The sequence below is a fragment of the Eriocheir sinensis genome, chromosome 29 (assembly GCF_024679095.1).
Source record: "Eriocheir sinensis breed Jianghai 21 chromosome 29, ASM2467909v1, whole genome shotgun sequence".
NCBI lineage: Eukaryota > Metazoa > Arthropoda > Malacostraca > Decapoda > Varunidae > Eriocheir > Eriocheir sinensis.
In genome coordinates this window covers 2,615,500-2,630,719 of record NC_066537.1, presented here as the reverse complement: position 1 = coordinate 2,630,719, position 15,220 = coordinate 2,615,500, and the positions used below count along the sequence as shown (strand labels likewise).

The 15,220-nt window shown below is 41.7% G+C and overlaps 1 protein-coding gene across 1 annotated transcript in view; it reads left to right on the top strand.

Annotated features, from left to right (window-relative positions):
- LOC127004773 (pre-mRNA-splicing factor ISY1 homolog) overlaps positions 1–13,564 on the top strand; it is a 70,623-nt gene extending 57,059 nt beyond the window's left edge. The window contains exon 8 of the mRNA XM_050872880.1: positions 13,463–13,564. The gene's annotated coding sequence lies outside the window, so the exon portion shown is untranslated. The remainder of the gene's footprint in view (positions 1–13,462) is intronic.
- The last annotated feature ends 1,656 nt before the right edge of the window (positions 13,565–15,220 follow it).

The following is a 15,220-nucleotide window of genomic DNA, read 5'->3' as shown; positions in this document are numbered from 1 at the left end:
CAGTAGAGCCCCATTTAGCGCGAGAATTAGGTGAATGAATGCGGTCGCGCTAACTGAATTCGCGCTAATTGAATAAAGTAACCAATATGAAAAAAATTATTTGGTGCACACGTGGGTCTGACTTTTGGGTTTGATAACTACTCAAAATAATCACTCACATTAAAAAAAATAACCCTACGATTGGCTGAGCTCTGAAAACACGCTTGTGATTCACTGGGAGTCCAATTACGTCATCGCTGGCGCTCACCCGGTCAGCGGCCTCGCTGCCTTAAGGCAGTATCACACTGGCCGTTTTCTTCTAACCGTTGTGGCTACTGGCAACACCCGTGCACCCATCAGGGAGCGAGTTGTCGGTTCACCGTAACCTGGTGTCACACTGAGCCCTTTTCTTCCCACCGCGTTGGCGGCAGCTTGGACAACCGGCAAATCCAAATTTTCCGGGCATGCATCACACACGACCAAGGTCAGTTGCCCGTATCCACATCCTTCTTCTTCTTCTTTTTTTGACCTGTGACGCTTTGTATTGCTTCTTAGGTCCTCCTCCTTTCGTTCCTCTTTTCTTCTTTTTCACTTATACACACTTTTCTTTTCAGTATTACAACATAAACAAAGCACTTGCCCTGTATCAACATGGCATCGTCTGTTAAAATAAGGGCTCTCGCGGCTTGTGCCGCGCATCATGGCGGCTTGGCGCAATTTTCAAAATTCAGTCGTGGTGGCTGCTCGCGCTAACTGAGGCTTTTGTGCTAATTAATTTTTTTCTTGGTAGATGGTGGCTCGTGCTAATTGACCTCGCGTTAAGTGGGGCTCTACTGTATATAAACATGTGGTGTAGTGGTAGTGTGACTAGCTATGAATTTTGGGCCCAGGCTCGAAAACCAGTTACAACAGTTAGCATGCAGCTTATCCAGCTGTTCATCCTCCCTTTTGGGCTGATCGATTAACCCGTGGTCTTCGGCTGTGGGAAAGCCGAGAAGTGGCCGAGAAACGTCAACATTACACTGCATTTTGAGACTAAGAAAAGAGCATGAAACCTATATCAGAGTACTCCTCTCATAACCATAAAGCCATTAAAAATATTTAGTTCTACTCAAACTCCATTCTTTTTGGGTGGTGTTTGTTACAAAATAAACAGTCTCGTGACGCGTGGCATCTAGCCAAGAGTCGCTTGTTGTCTACTTTAGAGAATTTGACAAGTGATTACTGTATGGATAGCTAATTCAGTCTTCCATGATCTTAGAGAACCACCTATGACAAATAAGCTCACCTCAAGATCACTCACCCACCACAATGATCCAGGGCATGCATGGTGAGTTGCTCTATGCCGCCACCACCTACAATTAGCTCGAATTAGGGGTTTTGAGCCGAGCCCCAAACGGGGTCCGCCGTTTCAGCGGACCGACTCACGGGAGCCCAAAAATGGGTCTGCTGATGCTGCCAGGTTAATGGGAGCTTTGGGGAAGACAAACCATGGGAAACTGATCATCACACTGGCCATCTGTCTCTGGGCAATGGGTTCTTCCCACCCAGGATGAACAGAGAGAGAGGTATTGTGCACATGGGTGGAGCCTGGACAGGTCAGGTCAACGACAGATGAGCCCCACATGACCTTGAGCCTCAACGACACAAACATTTTTCATTCTTGGCAATTTTATATTTTAGAAAATGCCAAATAACTGTGCGTGCTTTAACAGAAAACTAAAAACAGTGGGTTCAGGCATTCCATACTTGCAGTTTCCCACATATGAAGTGTGTGTGTGTGTGTGTGTGTGTGTGTGTGTGTGTGTTTTTACGTCTTTGCCTGTGGCTCCGGTAGGGTTTTGTAGTAGGGACTGATGGTCGGCCCCAGCCCGTTGCGGCACAGGCAAGTGTATATAGTGGCGCCATCTTGCATTGGCTCATGCTGCCCCCCGGATTTCATCTTTGATTCTAGAATCTCGAGTCTGGGTTGATATAGGTGGTCTTCTGGACAACATGTGGGTAGTCTTGGGCAACTCAGCGGTGACTGAAAAATCCCAGCTTGTGGCACATGGCGGGGCACAAACCTGCGTCGTCCTGGACGTAGCGCCGTCACACTATCCACTCAGCCACCGCCTCCCCATGTATAAATAAATATAGTTTCATAGTTTTATATAGATAGATAATTTAGATATATATACATTTATATATACAACTACCTATTAAACCATCTTCTTATCAATCTATGTCTATCATGGGGAAGGCAGTGGTCGAGTGGTCAGCATGCGCCATGCAGGCGCGGCATCCTGGAGGATGTGAGTTTGCATTCTGGCTGATGCTACAAACAAGCTGGCAGTTTTTTAGTCATTGCCAAGTGGCGTAAGACTACCCACATGCCTTCCTGAAAACCACCTATCAACCCGGATTCTATCTCTCTAAGAGGATCAAAGATGAGCTCCAGGGGGCAGCATGAGCCAAACAAGATGGTACCACTATAAGAAACACCTTCCTGCACCATAACGGGCTGGGGCCAACCACCAGGCCCCATCAAGAAAGCCTATCAGTGTCATAGGGGAAACAAAACAAAAAAAGTATTTAGACACACACACACACACACACACACACAGTATATATATATATATATATATATATATATATATATATATATATATATATATATATATATATATATATATATATATAGATATATATATATATATCATGCCCCAGATGTTTTCTTTTTCTATTTTCTCTATTTTCCAACACATCCTCTGCATGTATTGAAACACACGAGAAATTAATCAAGATCAGGGTATTCGCCGGCTGCCTGGGATTGAACCCGTGACCAGTGTGACGGGAGAGCCACTCCTTACCGAGTCGGCCAAAGAGGTACCCCACTGGCTAAGTGGGTTATGGGAGGCTCGTTCATCAGGCATAGTCGCCGCACTACACGACTTTCCCCTCTATGTAGATTAATTTCTGTGTGTTGAGACCTTTAGACTGTGACCCATTTTGGTGCACTATTTCACAATGTCCCCGTAGAGACATACCTCCAACACTTCCCATTTTCTATTACCCTCGGAGCATGGGCCATCCTACCTGTTACCCCTTCGGGGAAACTCAACAGAACTGCAGGAGAGGATGCCCACCGCTATGCCACCACTGTCATGCCCTGTTGTTTATTTTCTCTTTTTCTATTTTCCTACACGACCTCTGCGTGTATCGAAACACACGAGAAATTAATCAAGACAAGGTGAGGGTTTTCGCCGGCTGCCTGGGATTGAACCCGCGACCAGCGTGACGAGAGAGCCACTCCTTACTGAGTCGGCCAAAGAGGTACCCCACTGGCTAAGTGGGTTATGGGAGGCTTGCTCATCAGGCATAGTCGCTGCACTATATATATATATATATATATATATATATATATATATATATATATATATATTTATATATATATATATATATATATATATATATATATATATCATTCATCATCATTCATCTCATCGACGCCTGCTCCTAGGAGCTCCCACCAGGGGATGGCCACGGCAGAAGAGCTTCCAACTTTCTCTGTCCAGACACTCCCTCCTTGCCTGCTCAAAGTTTCTCAAAGATCTTTCCCCCTCTCCCTAACGTGCTCTTGCACCCTATCCCTCCATTTCACTGGAGGTCGTCCTCTAGCATTCCCTCCCTCTATCTCACTCACATACACCCTCCTGGTCATTTCACTCTCCTCCATTCGCTCCATGTGGCCAAACCACTTTAAAGTCTGTCACTTCACTTCTTCCACCACTCCACACTTCTTCCCTTCACCCCTGTGACACATTCCAAAATGCTCGTACACACTTTCATTACTCATTCCATCCATTCTACTCACACCACAAGCACTCCTCAAATAACTCATTTCCACTGGCTGCACTCCAGACCTCTGACTTTCATTCTAGGCCCATGTTTCACTTGCATATGTGAGGGTTGGTACTATTATTGTATTTCTCAAATCCCTCTTTACCTCCATGCTCACACTTCTGCCATTCATGATTCGTCCCAAAGACCCTACCACCCTTCTTCCTTGCAATGCCCTTTCTCTTATCTCTCCCTCCGTACCACCATGCTTACACATAACTGATCCAAGGTACTTAAACTCATTGACCTCCTCCATTTTTTCACCGATCAAAATTATTTCGCATTCTTTTTCACATTCAATTCCCACTCTATATGGGCATACAAAATCTACAACCTCACTTCTACTTCGCTCACAAACCATCACTTTACTTTTGTTGACATTTACTTTCAGCTTTCTCCTATTACAGACACTATCAAAAACACTGACCAAATTTTGTAGGTCACTTTCATTTTCTGCAATGAGCAACAGTCTTACTCCAACTTATCCAACTTTGCCCTTAATTTCTCTAATAACACCATCCATATGAATATTGAATAACCATGGTGACATGACACAATCTTGTCCTAAGCCCACTTTTATCTCAAAATGTTCACTTGTTTCTCCAGTAATTTTGACACATGCAGATGCATCTTCATAGAAAGACTTTATTGCACTAAGCAGTTTTCCTCCCACACCATACATCTTTAAAGCATCCCACAATGCAATCCAGTCGACTCTGTCATCAGCTTTTTCCAAATCAATGAAGGCAGCGTATATTTTCTTTCCTTTTGCTTTTATTTTTTTCTACCACCATCCTGAATAAAAATATCTGATCCACACATCCTCTTCCCTTCCTGAAGCCTCCTTATATATATATATATATATATATATATAATATATATATATATATATATATATATATATATATATATATATATATATATATATATATATATATCTATATATATTTGTATAGTGATGCAGCAGAGATGTGATGGCTCAGGCCCATATTCTCAGACACTACCACCTCTCACATCAACGATTTCCAAAGGCTGAGAAAGAGATTGATCAGGTTTTCTTGAGTATTATTTTAGGTTCATGTTACAGAAGAAGGGTCAGCCAACCATCAGTGTCATAAGAGTACCCCATGGAAGTGCCCAGAACTCCTATGAAAGCCTTGTTAAGTGTGTAGGCTGGACTGGGTTCAGAGGGGCCCGGCTGACAAGCTGCACATAGCTGTCTGCATTCCGTTTTTTGCTTACCAGACCTCTATGTGATGATCCTGTTCCCATCACAGACTCAAGGGCCCATGTGCCTGAGATAAGTAATGAGGACATGCACAGCTATGTCGTATGCCCCCAACTTTACCATGGCAATGATAGTTATGTAACTTTGCATCAATGCTCAAAAATCTATCACATGAATACATTTTAGAAAGATTAGTTTCTAAATAACTGATATGGTCATATTACTTTAACCCGGTAGCAGCGGGGATCATGTTTCTTAATGGTCCCTCTAAGCGAGAAAAATGAGAAAAAAATCATCACTCACACAAACCATTTCATAATATATATCAAAGCATTTGTGATCAGTTTATGTATCATCTATTTTGGGGGGTTTAAATCATGGCACAAATTTGGCCCGTTGCTGCTACATGGTAAAGCCACAAATTTGGCCCGTTGGTGCTACCAGGTTAAAGACAATGCCACAATGTTTGAAACACTTAAGTCACCAAATCTACAAACCACAACTGTAAAATATATTTGAAATAATGAATGAATATTAGCAAAGGGACATGTTTTCTCTAACAAGAAAAAAACTGTCAAGACAATGCAGGAGCTTCCAAACTCAGCATAATTAGGGGGCAGCACTGTGCCAACCGGTCAAATAATTCAAAATGATTTGAATAAAAATAAGCAGAGGAGCAAGCACTGCTCACCTTCCATTTATTTCTTGCAAAACAAAGCCAGTGAAAGAAAAAATTAGCTACCCCACTTGTTTCTTGCCTCCATTCTATGATGCTGATAGAAAGGTGAGTAAAATTAGGCTTAGAGTGATGTGAGATCCATACTAATGTATAGACTACGCACATTTTTTTTTGCTGTAAACTTCATTTTTGTCAAACGGAAAAAAAAATTTAATACATTTTTAAACATTATACACTATCTGCTAGACAAGGGTAGCTGATGTTGTTTACTTCATTCAGATGAATTGCAGAAAGGCATTAACAAAGTTACTGCAAGCTGCCTTCTCATGGAAGTCAGTATCTTGACTGAGGAAATACCTAACAGCTTAACCCCTTCACTCTGGCAAAACGGCGACGGTGTCACCGTATGGAAAGGGTTAGTCCTCTTCTAAACCTCTTAATCCTCTTCTAAACCTCTTAAGAGGAAATGGAAGACGATTAAGAGGAATTTAGAGGAGGATTAAAAGGTTTAGAAGAGGATTAATCCTCTTCCATTTCCTCTTGACCCTTTCCATACTGTGATGCCGACGTCTGCGTCACGGATGGAAAGGGTTAAGGGGGGCGGCTATGGGGGGTCCTCCTGCCCATATGGCTCGTCCAATAGCTTTGAAGTTTTAGTATGTTTTTTGTAGGTGTAAAGGTATGACATTCTGTGAACTTCATTAAATTCGGGTGAAGCTTAGGACAGAAACAAAGCATATTTTTCTTTTTTTGTTGTTGTTGTTTCAGACTTTATTTTTCAGTTAATTGCTTTGAAAAAAAATGCCATATAAACTATGTTTACCTATCTACATTTCCCAGCTAGAAATTTTTTGATTTTTTTGTTTTGTCTTCAAAAAGAAAAAAATACAAATTTTTGTCACTTATAATTTTCTCCACTCTGTATCCCATTTTCTTTTGACATTTTTTGAAATTCTATAGTGGGCAAAAATTGTCCTTTAGTTGTAGTTTTAAATGATACCTAACAAAAGTTGGTCCGACTTTTTACCGATTTTGTGAAATTTTTTGGTGTACAAGACTACTTTTCAAGATATTGGCTCCTAAAGATTTTTTTCCATTTCATCCCTGTCTTGCCATTGGTATTTATTTGATTGGAATTGAATTTTCACATATTATTGTGTATACCTTGTTGACTTACTGGAGAATGATTAGGCATCTTTTTCCCCTTAATAAAAAAGTTTTAATCAATCAAAGGTGAGGGTGTCAGAAGGTTAAGGTGTTCCTGCATGACTGTACTGGGCAATTCTGTCTCTTGAACAGTGTTTGTAGCTAAGAAAGCGACACGGTGATGAAAGTTTTGCTTGTAATCAGGCTCATTGTTCACACATCAGCTGTGAATAATCTGTGGTCGGAGCTGCAGTGGTGTCTCATGAGGCAGTGTAGCTGATTTTGCAGTTGGTGGTGATGTAGGTGGTGGTGGAGCAAGTGGTGATGAAGCAGGTGATGGAAAAACGTGGAAAAAATGTTCTAATGCAGTTGTGTAATGCCAAAATTTAATTAAGTACGGGAAAGATAGAAATTAGGGAGAAAAAGTATTTTTAAGTATTTTTAAGTAAATATAGGTATCGCCGGAGTCTGTTACCACGTGGAACATTCCAGACTCACACCGAGAGGATCTTGGGGATGCTATGGGCAGGAATTGGAGTAGGATATGACCAGACATGTAAAAAGTGGTTTACAGTAGACCAAAATCCTACCTCTCGGTGTGAGTCTGGAATGTTCCACGTGGTAACGGACTCTGGCGATACTTATATTTACTTAAAAATACTTAAAAATACTTTTTCTCCCTAATTTCTATCTTTCCCATACTTGATTAAATTTTGGCATTACAGTTCTTACGTATATATACAAGCATTGAATGATACCGCATATGTTGGCGCGTGTGTCCAGCTATGACGCAACAGCACGGGACGTTTAAAAATGGCCTCCAGAGGGGGGTAGGGGTTTTAATTTTACAAAAACAAACCTCATCACCTGGCAATTTAGGCTTTCCTGGCCATGCTGAGCGAAAAACATGTACCCATCCGATTTTAAATATATGTATTCGTCAAAAAATACCCCATAGCAGCTCACCTTAACTACCTAACGGCTCTTCTACCTCTTAAATTCTGGCGCCATGTTGCCTCTCTATATTCTATCGATATTTTCATGTGGACTGCTCTTCTGAACTTGCTAACTGCATGCCTCCCGCAGCCCCGCTGCACACGACTTTCTACTCATGCTCATCCCTATACTGTCCAAACCCCTTATGTAAGACTTAACCAGCATCTCCATTCTTTCATCCCCTTCACTGGTAAACTCTGGAACAGCCTTCATTCATCTGTATTTCCTCCTGCCTATGACTTGACCTCTTTCAAGAAGAGTGTATCAAGACAACTCTCCACTCGAAATTGACCTCTCTTTTGACTACTCTTCACTTTTATCTTTTATAGGAGCGGCGAGTAGCAGGCTTTTTTTTTTGTACTCTTTTTATTGCCCTTGAGCCTTTATAAAAAATATTAATCAATCAAAGGTGAGGGTGTCACGTCAAGGTGTTCCTGCTCGACCGTAATGGGCAATTCTATTTCTGATGTAAAAAAATAAAAAATAAACTTTCAGTGCGCAATGTGTCATGCCCCCCAATCCCCCTGTATGTGGTTGGGTGGAGGGTGGGGGGGTTATTTTTACCTCTACATCTCTGCAACTATGCATTGTAGCAAATATCCAAGCATATCATTGTAAAGAAAAAGGAAAATACTATACAGCTGTATTACGTATGGTGGTGTGGTGAATGCTAAAAGTGGGTGATAAATGTGTGATGGATGTGGTGGGAAAATGGGGGATACCTGGGAAGAATGAAAATGGAGAGTGATGTCTGTGCTGAGAGGGGAATGTTCCTAGCGAACACCTTTCAGCACAAGAATATCCACAGATACACATGGAGGAGGGGAGAAGATAATGAGCAAAAAGGTTTGATTGATTTTGTGGCAGTAGATGGAAGGCTTAGAAAAGAAATTTGTGACACGAAGGTAGTAAGAGGAATGTTCAATGGATCTGACCATCTTGCAGTGCTGGCAAAGTTAAAGCTGAAAGAAAAGTGGGTGTTTGAAAAGAAAGGTGAAGTAAAAAAGGAAATACTGAAGATAGAAAAGTTACAGGAAAAAGAAATACAAGATGAGCATAAACGTGAAATGGCAGAGGCCATAAATGAAAAATGGGAAAGTATTAAAGATAATACCTGGCACCTGTACCCCTGCAGGTCGGGTCTGAGGTCAGAGGGAACTCCAGGAGGTGCCTGAACCTGTCCCCTGTGCGCATGGCAGGGAAGAGGAACTCCTCGCCGCTCCTTCTTGTCCTCCCTGCACATCAGGGGGTCCCACAGCCGACATCGAGGGGCGCATGTGGGCCATTGGGAGAGATGGCCACCCAGGGACCCGCCCGGCCCGCTCTCAGCTCTCCCCTGTCGACCAGCTCCACCAGGCCGTCGAACATCAGGGCGGCCGAATTCCCCCTCTCCAGAGGTATCTTCTATCTCCTCCGCTGGGCCAGCTTCTGCCACAGATTACAGTTATCATTCATTTTACGAAGATTTCAACCTAAAGTTACGCAAATTTGCTATTTTTTTTTTTTAACGTTTCAAAGTGCATGCTGCCTATTATTTTATATAAGTTACCTTATATCCTCAATCACCAGATCCACGACCGCTGCTTGTATGCGACACTACTACTGCTTGAAGATTTCGTCCTGTTTTTTTTACGTAAATTGAAGAGTGTATACAAATATTGAAAAAGTTTTTTGAACATTCAAAGAAATAATGGTAACTACAACAAAAAAAGTGTTAGGGATGAAAGTGGTGAGAGATGGAAAAAGAAAAGGAAATCCATGGTGAACAGAGGATAGTAAAGGAGAAAAGGGAACTTTTTAAGAAAACTCAAGAAAGAAATGTGACTGAGCAAGTAAAAAGGGAAAGGAAAAAAATATAGAGAATGCAAAATGAAATTACAACAAGCAATAAAAGAAAGTAAGAAGAAAGTTGATGAAGACTTTGGAAAAAGACTAAGTGAAAAATATAAAAGGAACAGGAAATCATATTGAAAAGAAGTAATATATAAATATATAAAATATATGAAGTTATGTATGAGAATGGAAAGATGTTGAAAGACGAGGAAGCTGTGAAAGAGAGATGGAGAGAATATTTAAAAAACTTAATGAATTTTGAGGATGGACGTCCAGCAGCTGTAACAGCAGCAGTTTTGAGTAGAGGTAGAAGAGGAGTATATGAAGAAGTAAATCAAGCAATAAAAAGATTAAAAAATGGAAAGGCAGCAGGAATTGATGGAATCACAGTGGAAATGTTTAGTGTGGAGGAGATGTAGTTATTAAATGGATGGTCAAGATATGTGAAGTAGCATGGGAGGGGGGGGCTGCCAGCAGACTGGATGAAAGCCATCATTCTCCCAGTGTACAGGGAAGGGCAGGAGAGGGGAATGTGGAAGCTATAGAGGTATAAGTCTCCTGAGTATACCTGGAAAGGTATATGGAAAAGTCATAATAGAGAGGGTGCAAAGACTTACAGAAGAGAAAATCAGTAAAGAACAAGGAGGCTTCAGGAAGGGAACGGGATGTGTGGATCAGATATTTTCCTTCAGGATGGTAGTAGAAAAAATAATTGCAAAAGGAAAAAAACTATACGCTGCCTTCATGGATTTGGAAAAAGCTTATGACAGAGTCAATTGGATTCCATTGTGGGATGTTTTAAAGATTTATGGTGTGGGAGGAAAACTGCTTAGTGCAATAAAGTCTTTCTATGAGGATGCATCTGCATGTGTCAAAATTACTGGAGAAACAAGTGAACATTTTGGCATAAAAGTGGGCTTAAGGCAGGGGTGTGTCATGTCACTGTGGTTGTTCAATATTCATATGGATGGTGTTATTAGAGAAATGAAGGGCAAAGTTGGGGAAGTTGGAGTAAGAATGTTCGATGAGGGAAGGAAGTGGGCACTGAATTCGATACTGTTTGCTGATGACACAGTGCTCATTGCAGAAAATGAAAGTGACTTTCAAAATTTGGTCAGTGTTTTTGATAGTGTCTGTAACAGGAGAAAGCTGAAAGTAAATGTCTACAAAAGTAAAGTGATGGCTTGTGAGCGAAGTAGAAGTGAGGTTGTAGATTTTGTATGCCCATATAGAGTGGGAATTGAATGTGAAAAAGAATGGAAAATAATTTTGAATGGTGAAGAAATGGAGGAGGTCCTTGAGTTTAAGTACCTTGGATCAGTTATGTGTAAGCATGGTGGTACGGAGGGAGAGATAAGAGAAAGGGCATTGCAAGGAAGAAGGGTGGTAGGGTCTTTGGGACGAATCATGAATGGCAGAAGTGTGAGCATGGAGGTAAAGAGGGATTTGAGAAATACAATAATAGTACCAACCCTCACATACGCAAGAGAAATGTGGGGCTGGAATGAAAGTCAGAGGTCTAGAGTGCAGGCAGTGGAAATGAGTTATTTGAGGAGTGCTTGTGGTGTGAGTAGAATGGATGGAATTAGCAATGAATGTGTGTACGAGCATTTTGGAATGTGTTATGGGGGTGAAGGAAAGAAGTGTGAAGTGGTGGAAGAAGTGAAGTGACAGACTTTAAAGTGGTTTGACCACATGGAGCGAATGGAGGAGAGTAAGGTGACTAGAAGGGTGTATATGTGAGTGAGATAGAGGGAGGGAATGCTAGAGGACGATCTCCAGTGAAATGGAGGGATAGGGTGCAAGAGTATGTTAGGGAGAGGGGGGAAAGATCTTTGAGAAACTTTGAGCAGGCAAGGAGGGAGCTCCTAGGAGCAGGTATCGATGAAATGATGATGGTGATGAGATGGAGAAATATTAAAGAAAGTTCAGGAAGAGAAGAGAGATCTGGGAGTGACAATACAGGATAATATACAGCCTGAGAGTCTTGTTAATAGGATATTCGGTGATACGTATAAAATGGTAAGAAATATAGGATTAGCATTCCACTACATGGGTAAGGATATGATGAAAAAGTTAATAACCACTATGATTAGACCTAAATTGGAATATGCAGATGCAGTGTGGTCTCCCCATAAGAAGAAACACATAAAAACCTAGAAAGAATATAAAGGATGGCAACAGTCCTCTATATGTCATGAACCAATCAGAATAGAGTTATAATGGAGTGTGGAATAGTGTTGAAACATGTATTGTAAACGGGAGATTCAAAACTCATCAATAGTCGCGGTGACAATTTAGCACCACCAGCACAGATCACACAGCGGCGCAGTGACAATTTAGCACTGAAATGGTTAAGAGCATGTAGGTGCCTTGTGTCACCCTCTGTCACCATTCTAACTAAAGTAAACATCATGGGCTGATTTTGCCTGATGGATGGTGTCTCAAGATAGTGTATGCAAAACTTTTTTCTATTCTCATTCATCTTAAATGAAGCCGACACATTAACGACAAATGTGTAGCAGTGGGGATCATGTTTCTTAATGGTCCCTCCAAGCAAGAAAAATGAGAAAAAATCACCCCTCACTCAAACCATTTCATAATATATATCAAAGCATTTGTGATCAGATTATGTATCATCTATTTTGGGTGGTTTATATCATAGCACAAATTTGGCCTGTTGTTGCTACACAGTAAAGCCACAAATATGGCCCGTCGCTGCTGCACAGTAAAGCCACAAATTTGGCCCGTCGCCGCTACACAGTAAAGCCACAAATTTGGCCCGTCGCTGCTACACGGTAAAGCCACAAATTTGGCCCGTTGCTGCTACCGGGTTAATACATTAGCATTTTTCACATATCACTGGAAGTCTTTTTGAGAAGCAAATGAGAGGTATTCCATTTCTTTCATGTCAAGGGACTGAATACAGGCTTCACACTACCATAATTCAGCTTTAGAGTCCTTCATTGAAACCGAACGAAAATAAAGCCATAGCTATAATTTTCTTTACAAATAATCTACAGTTTCAATGTACAAAAGTATATTTACTGGTTAGAAAGCTAAACCTCTGTATTATTTATTACTTATTTTTTGTCCTGGAGTTTTAGTGACTTTTGTAGGACTTTCATACGTAAATATTTTCTGTGCCTAAAATCATGGTACTATTTTAGAGCCTTGAGTATCCCAGCTTTCTTCTGACAAATTCAATTGCTGCATTCACCCCCTCATGTGTACTGGCCTTTTTTTATTTTTTTTTTTTTTTTTTTTTTTTTTGTGGGCTATTGCGCCGGTAGGCTTCTTCCTGGTGGATCCTGATGGTCGGCCCAAGGCTTCTTCATGGTGGGGCCTGATGGTCAGCCCAGCCCGTTCTGGCACAGGCGAGTGTTTATAGTAGCGCCATCTTGCATTGGCTCATGCTGCCCTCCCGGAGCTCATCTTTAATCCTAGAATCTAGAGTCCGGGTTGATAGGTGGTCTTCTGGACAGCATGTGGGTAGTTTAAAGCCACTCGGCGGCGGCTGAAAAATCCCAGCTTGGTGGCACCAGGCGGGGATTGAACTTGCGTCGTCCTGAACGCGGTGCCATCACGCTATCCATTCAGCCACAATTCGCTTGTCACATTTGTATTCTACAGTAGGATGTTGATTATGCACCAAGATAAATTTAAAGACTTAACAATTTAATTAACTCGCTGATCATGATGTCTCTTTTTTTTTACAGGACTGGAGGCAGTCAAGAGTTGGGAAAAAAAAGCCTGTAAAAGCCCTGCTCCCAAAAGTGTACAAGAGGAATATTCCAAATAAATGTTCAAATGGAGTTGAATCAGTGTCTTGTTATTCCTCTCTTGGAAGTGGTGTGAGGAGTAAGCAAGTTTAGAAGAGCCTATGGCACCGGTACACTTTCGTAGGGCCTGATGGTCGGCCCCAGCCCGTTCTGGTGCAGGCTAGTGTTTATAGTGGAGCCATCTTGCTTTGCTCATGCTGCCACTTGGAGCTATCTTTGAGCCTCCTCTTCAGAGAATCTAGAGTCTGGGTTGATAGGTGGTCTTCAGGACAGCATGTGGATAGCCTTAGGCCATTTGTCGGTGGCTGAAAAATCCCAGCTGTGGCGGCGGGCAGGACTCGAACCCGCATCTTCCTGTTTGCAGCGCCGGCACACTAATCACTTAGCCACCACATCAAATTAACATTAATTTAAGAAGTAGAAGGCTGTTAGTTGGAAGAGGAGGGCTCATGAGGCAATGAGCCTTTACTCCCCACCACATGAGACTGATAATAGCTGGCTAACGCCGTTTTACCGTAGACCCTCTATTTAATGTGAGATAGTTACCGAAGAACAGTGCTGGGCAGGTACGCAACATGCACTTGCACATCATTGTGCTCCAGTGAACATCGGTGGCACACTGCACAAGCCTTGCACAATATTACACCCTTGCACATGAAAAGCCAAGTGCACACCTGCTCTGCTGATTGGATAATGATTTTGGGAACTGCCTGCATGTGGGGAGGCAGTGGCTGAATGGATAGCGTGACGCCGCCACGTTCAGGATGACGCGAGTTTAATCCCCGCCTGGTACCACCATTTTTCAGCCGCCTCCAATTGGCTTAAAACTACCCACATGCTGTCCAGAAGACCACCTATCAACCCGGACTCTAGAGTCTAGGATTAAAGATAAGCTCCGGGAGGGCAGCACAAGCCAATGCAAGATGGCGCCACTATAAACACACGCCTGCGCCAGAACGGGCTGGGCCGACCATCAGGCCCCACCGGGAAGAAACTTTGGGCCGACCATCAGGATCCACCAGGAAGAAGCCTACCAGCACAATAGGCCACGAAGTAAAAAAAGTAAATAAATAAATAAAAAGACTGGACAAGGGATGGGGGAGACTCAGGCAGGGAGGAGGGAAGTAGCATTTTATATTTCTGAAGATGCTTCAACTGAAGTAATGTATTTTAATTCTTTTTAAATTAGCATTCTTATTTAAAAAAAAAAATAAAACATTATTTATAAAGAGTAGCAAGTGCAGTTCCTTACAAAAATCATTAAAACATATTTAAATATAACATTTAAATTAAATATCCACAGCCTAAAATTCACTCGACTGTGGATATTTAGTTTAATAATTTAAATAATTTAAATAATATCATTATTAATTGTATGTATAGTTTTGGATCTGGTCAAGGAACTCCCTACCATAGGTGGACATGATAACAGAAAACCTTATTCACGATAACCAATAACTGATCATGGAAAACCTTATCGGTGATAACCAATATTCGTTAACTGGAGACACAAATATAGCCGATAACCGATACCCGATATAAATCCACAATTCCGACACTACAGTACCCTCTCGAGTTTCGCGCTATCCGAGTTTCGCGGTTAGTCCTAAATTCTTAACATCCCGACTTTCGCGCATTAAAACCCCCGAGTTTCGCGCTGCTTTGACACGTACGGGTCACGTCTACTTACCATCG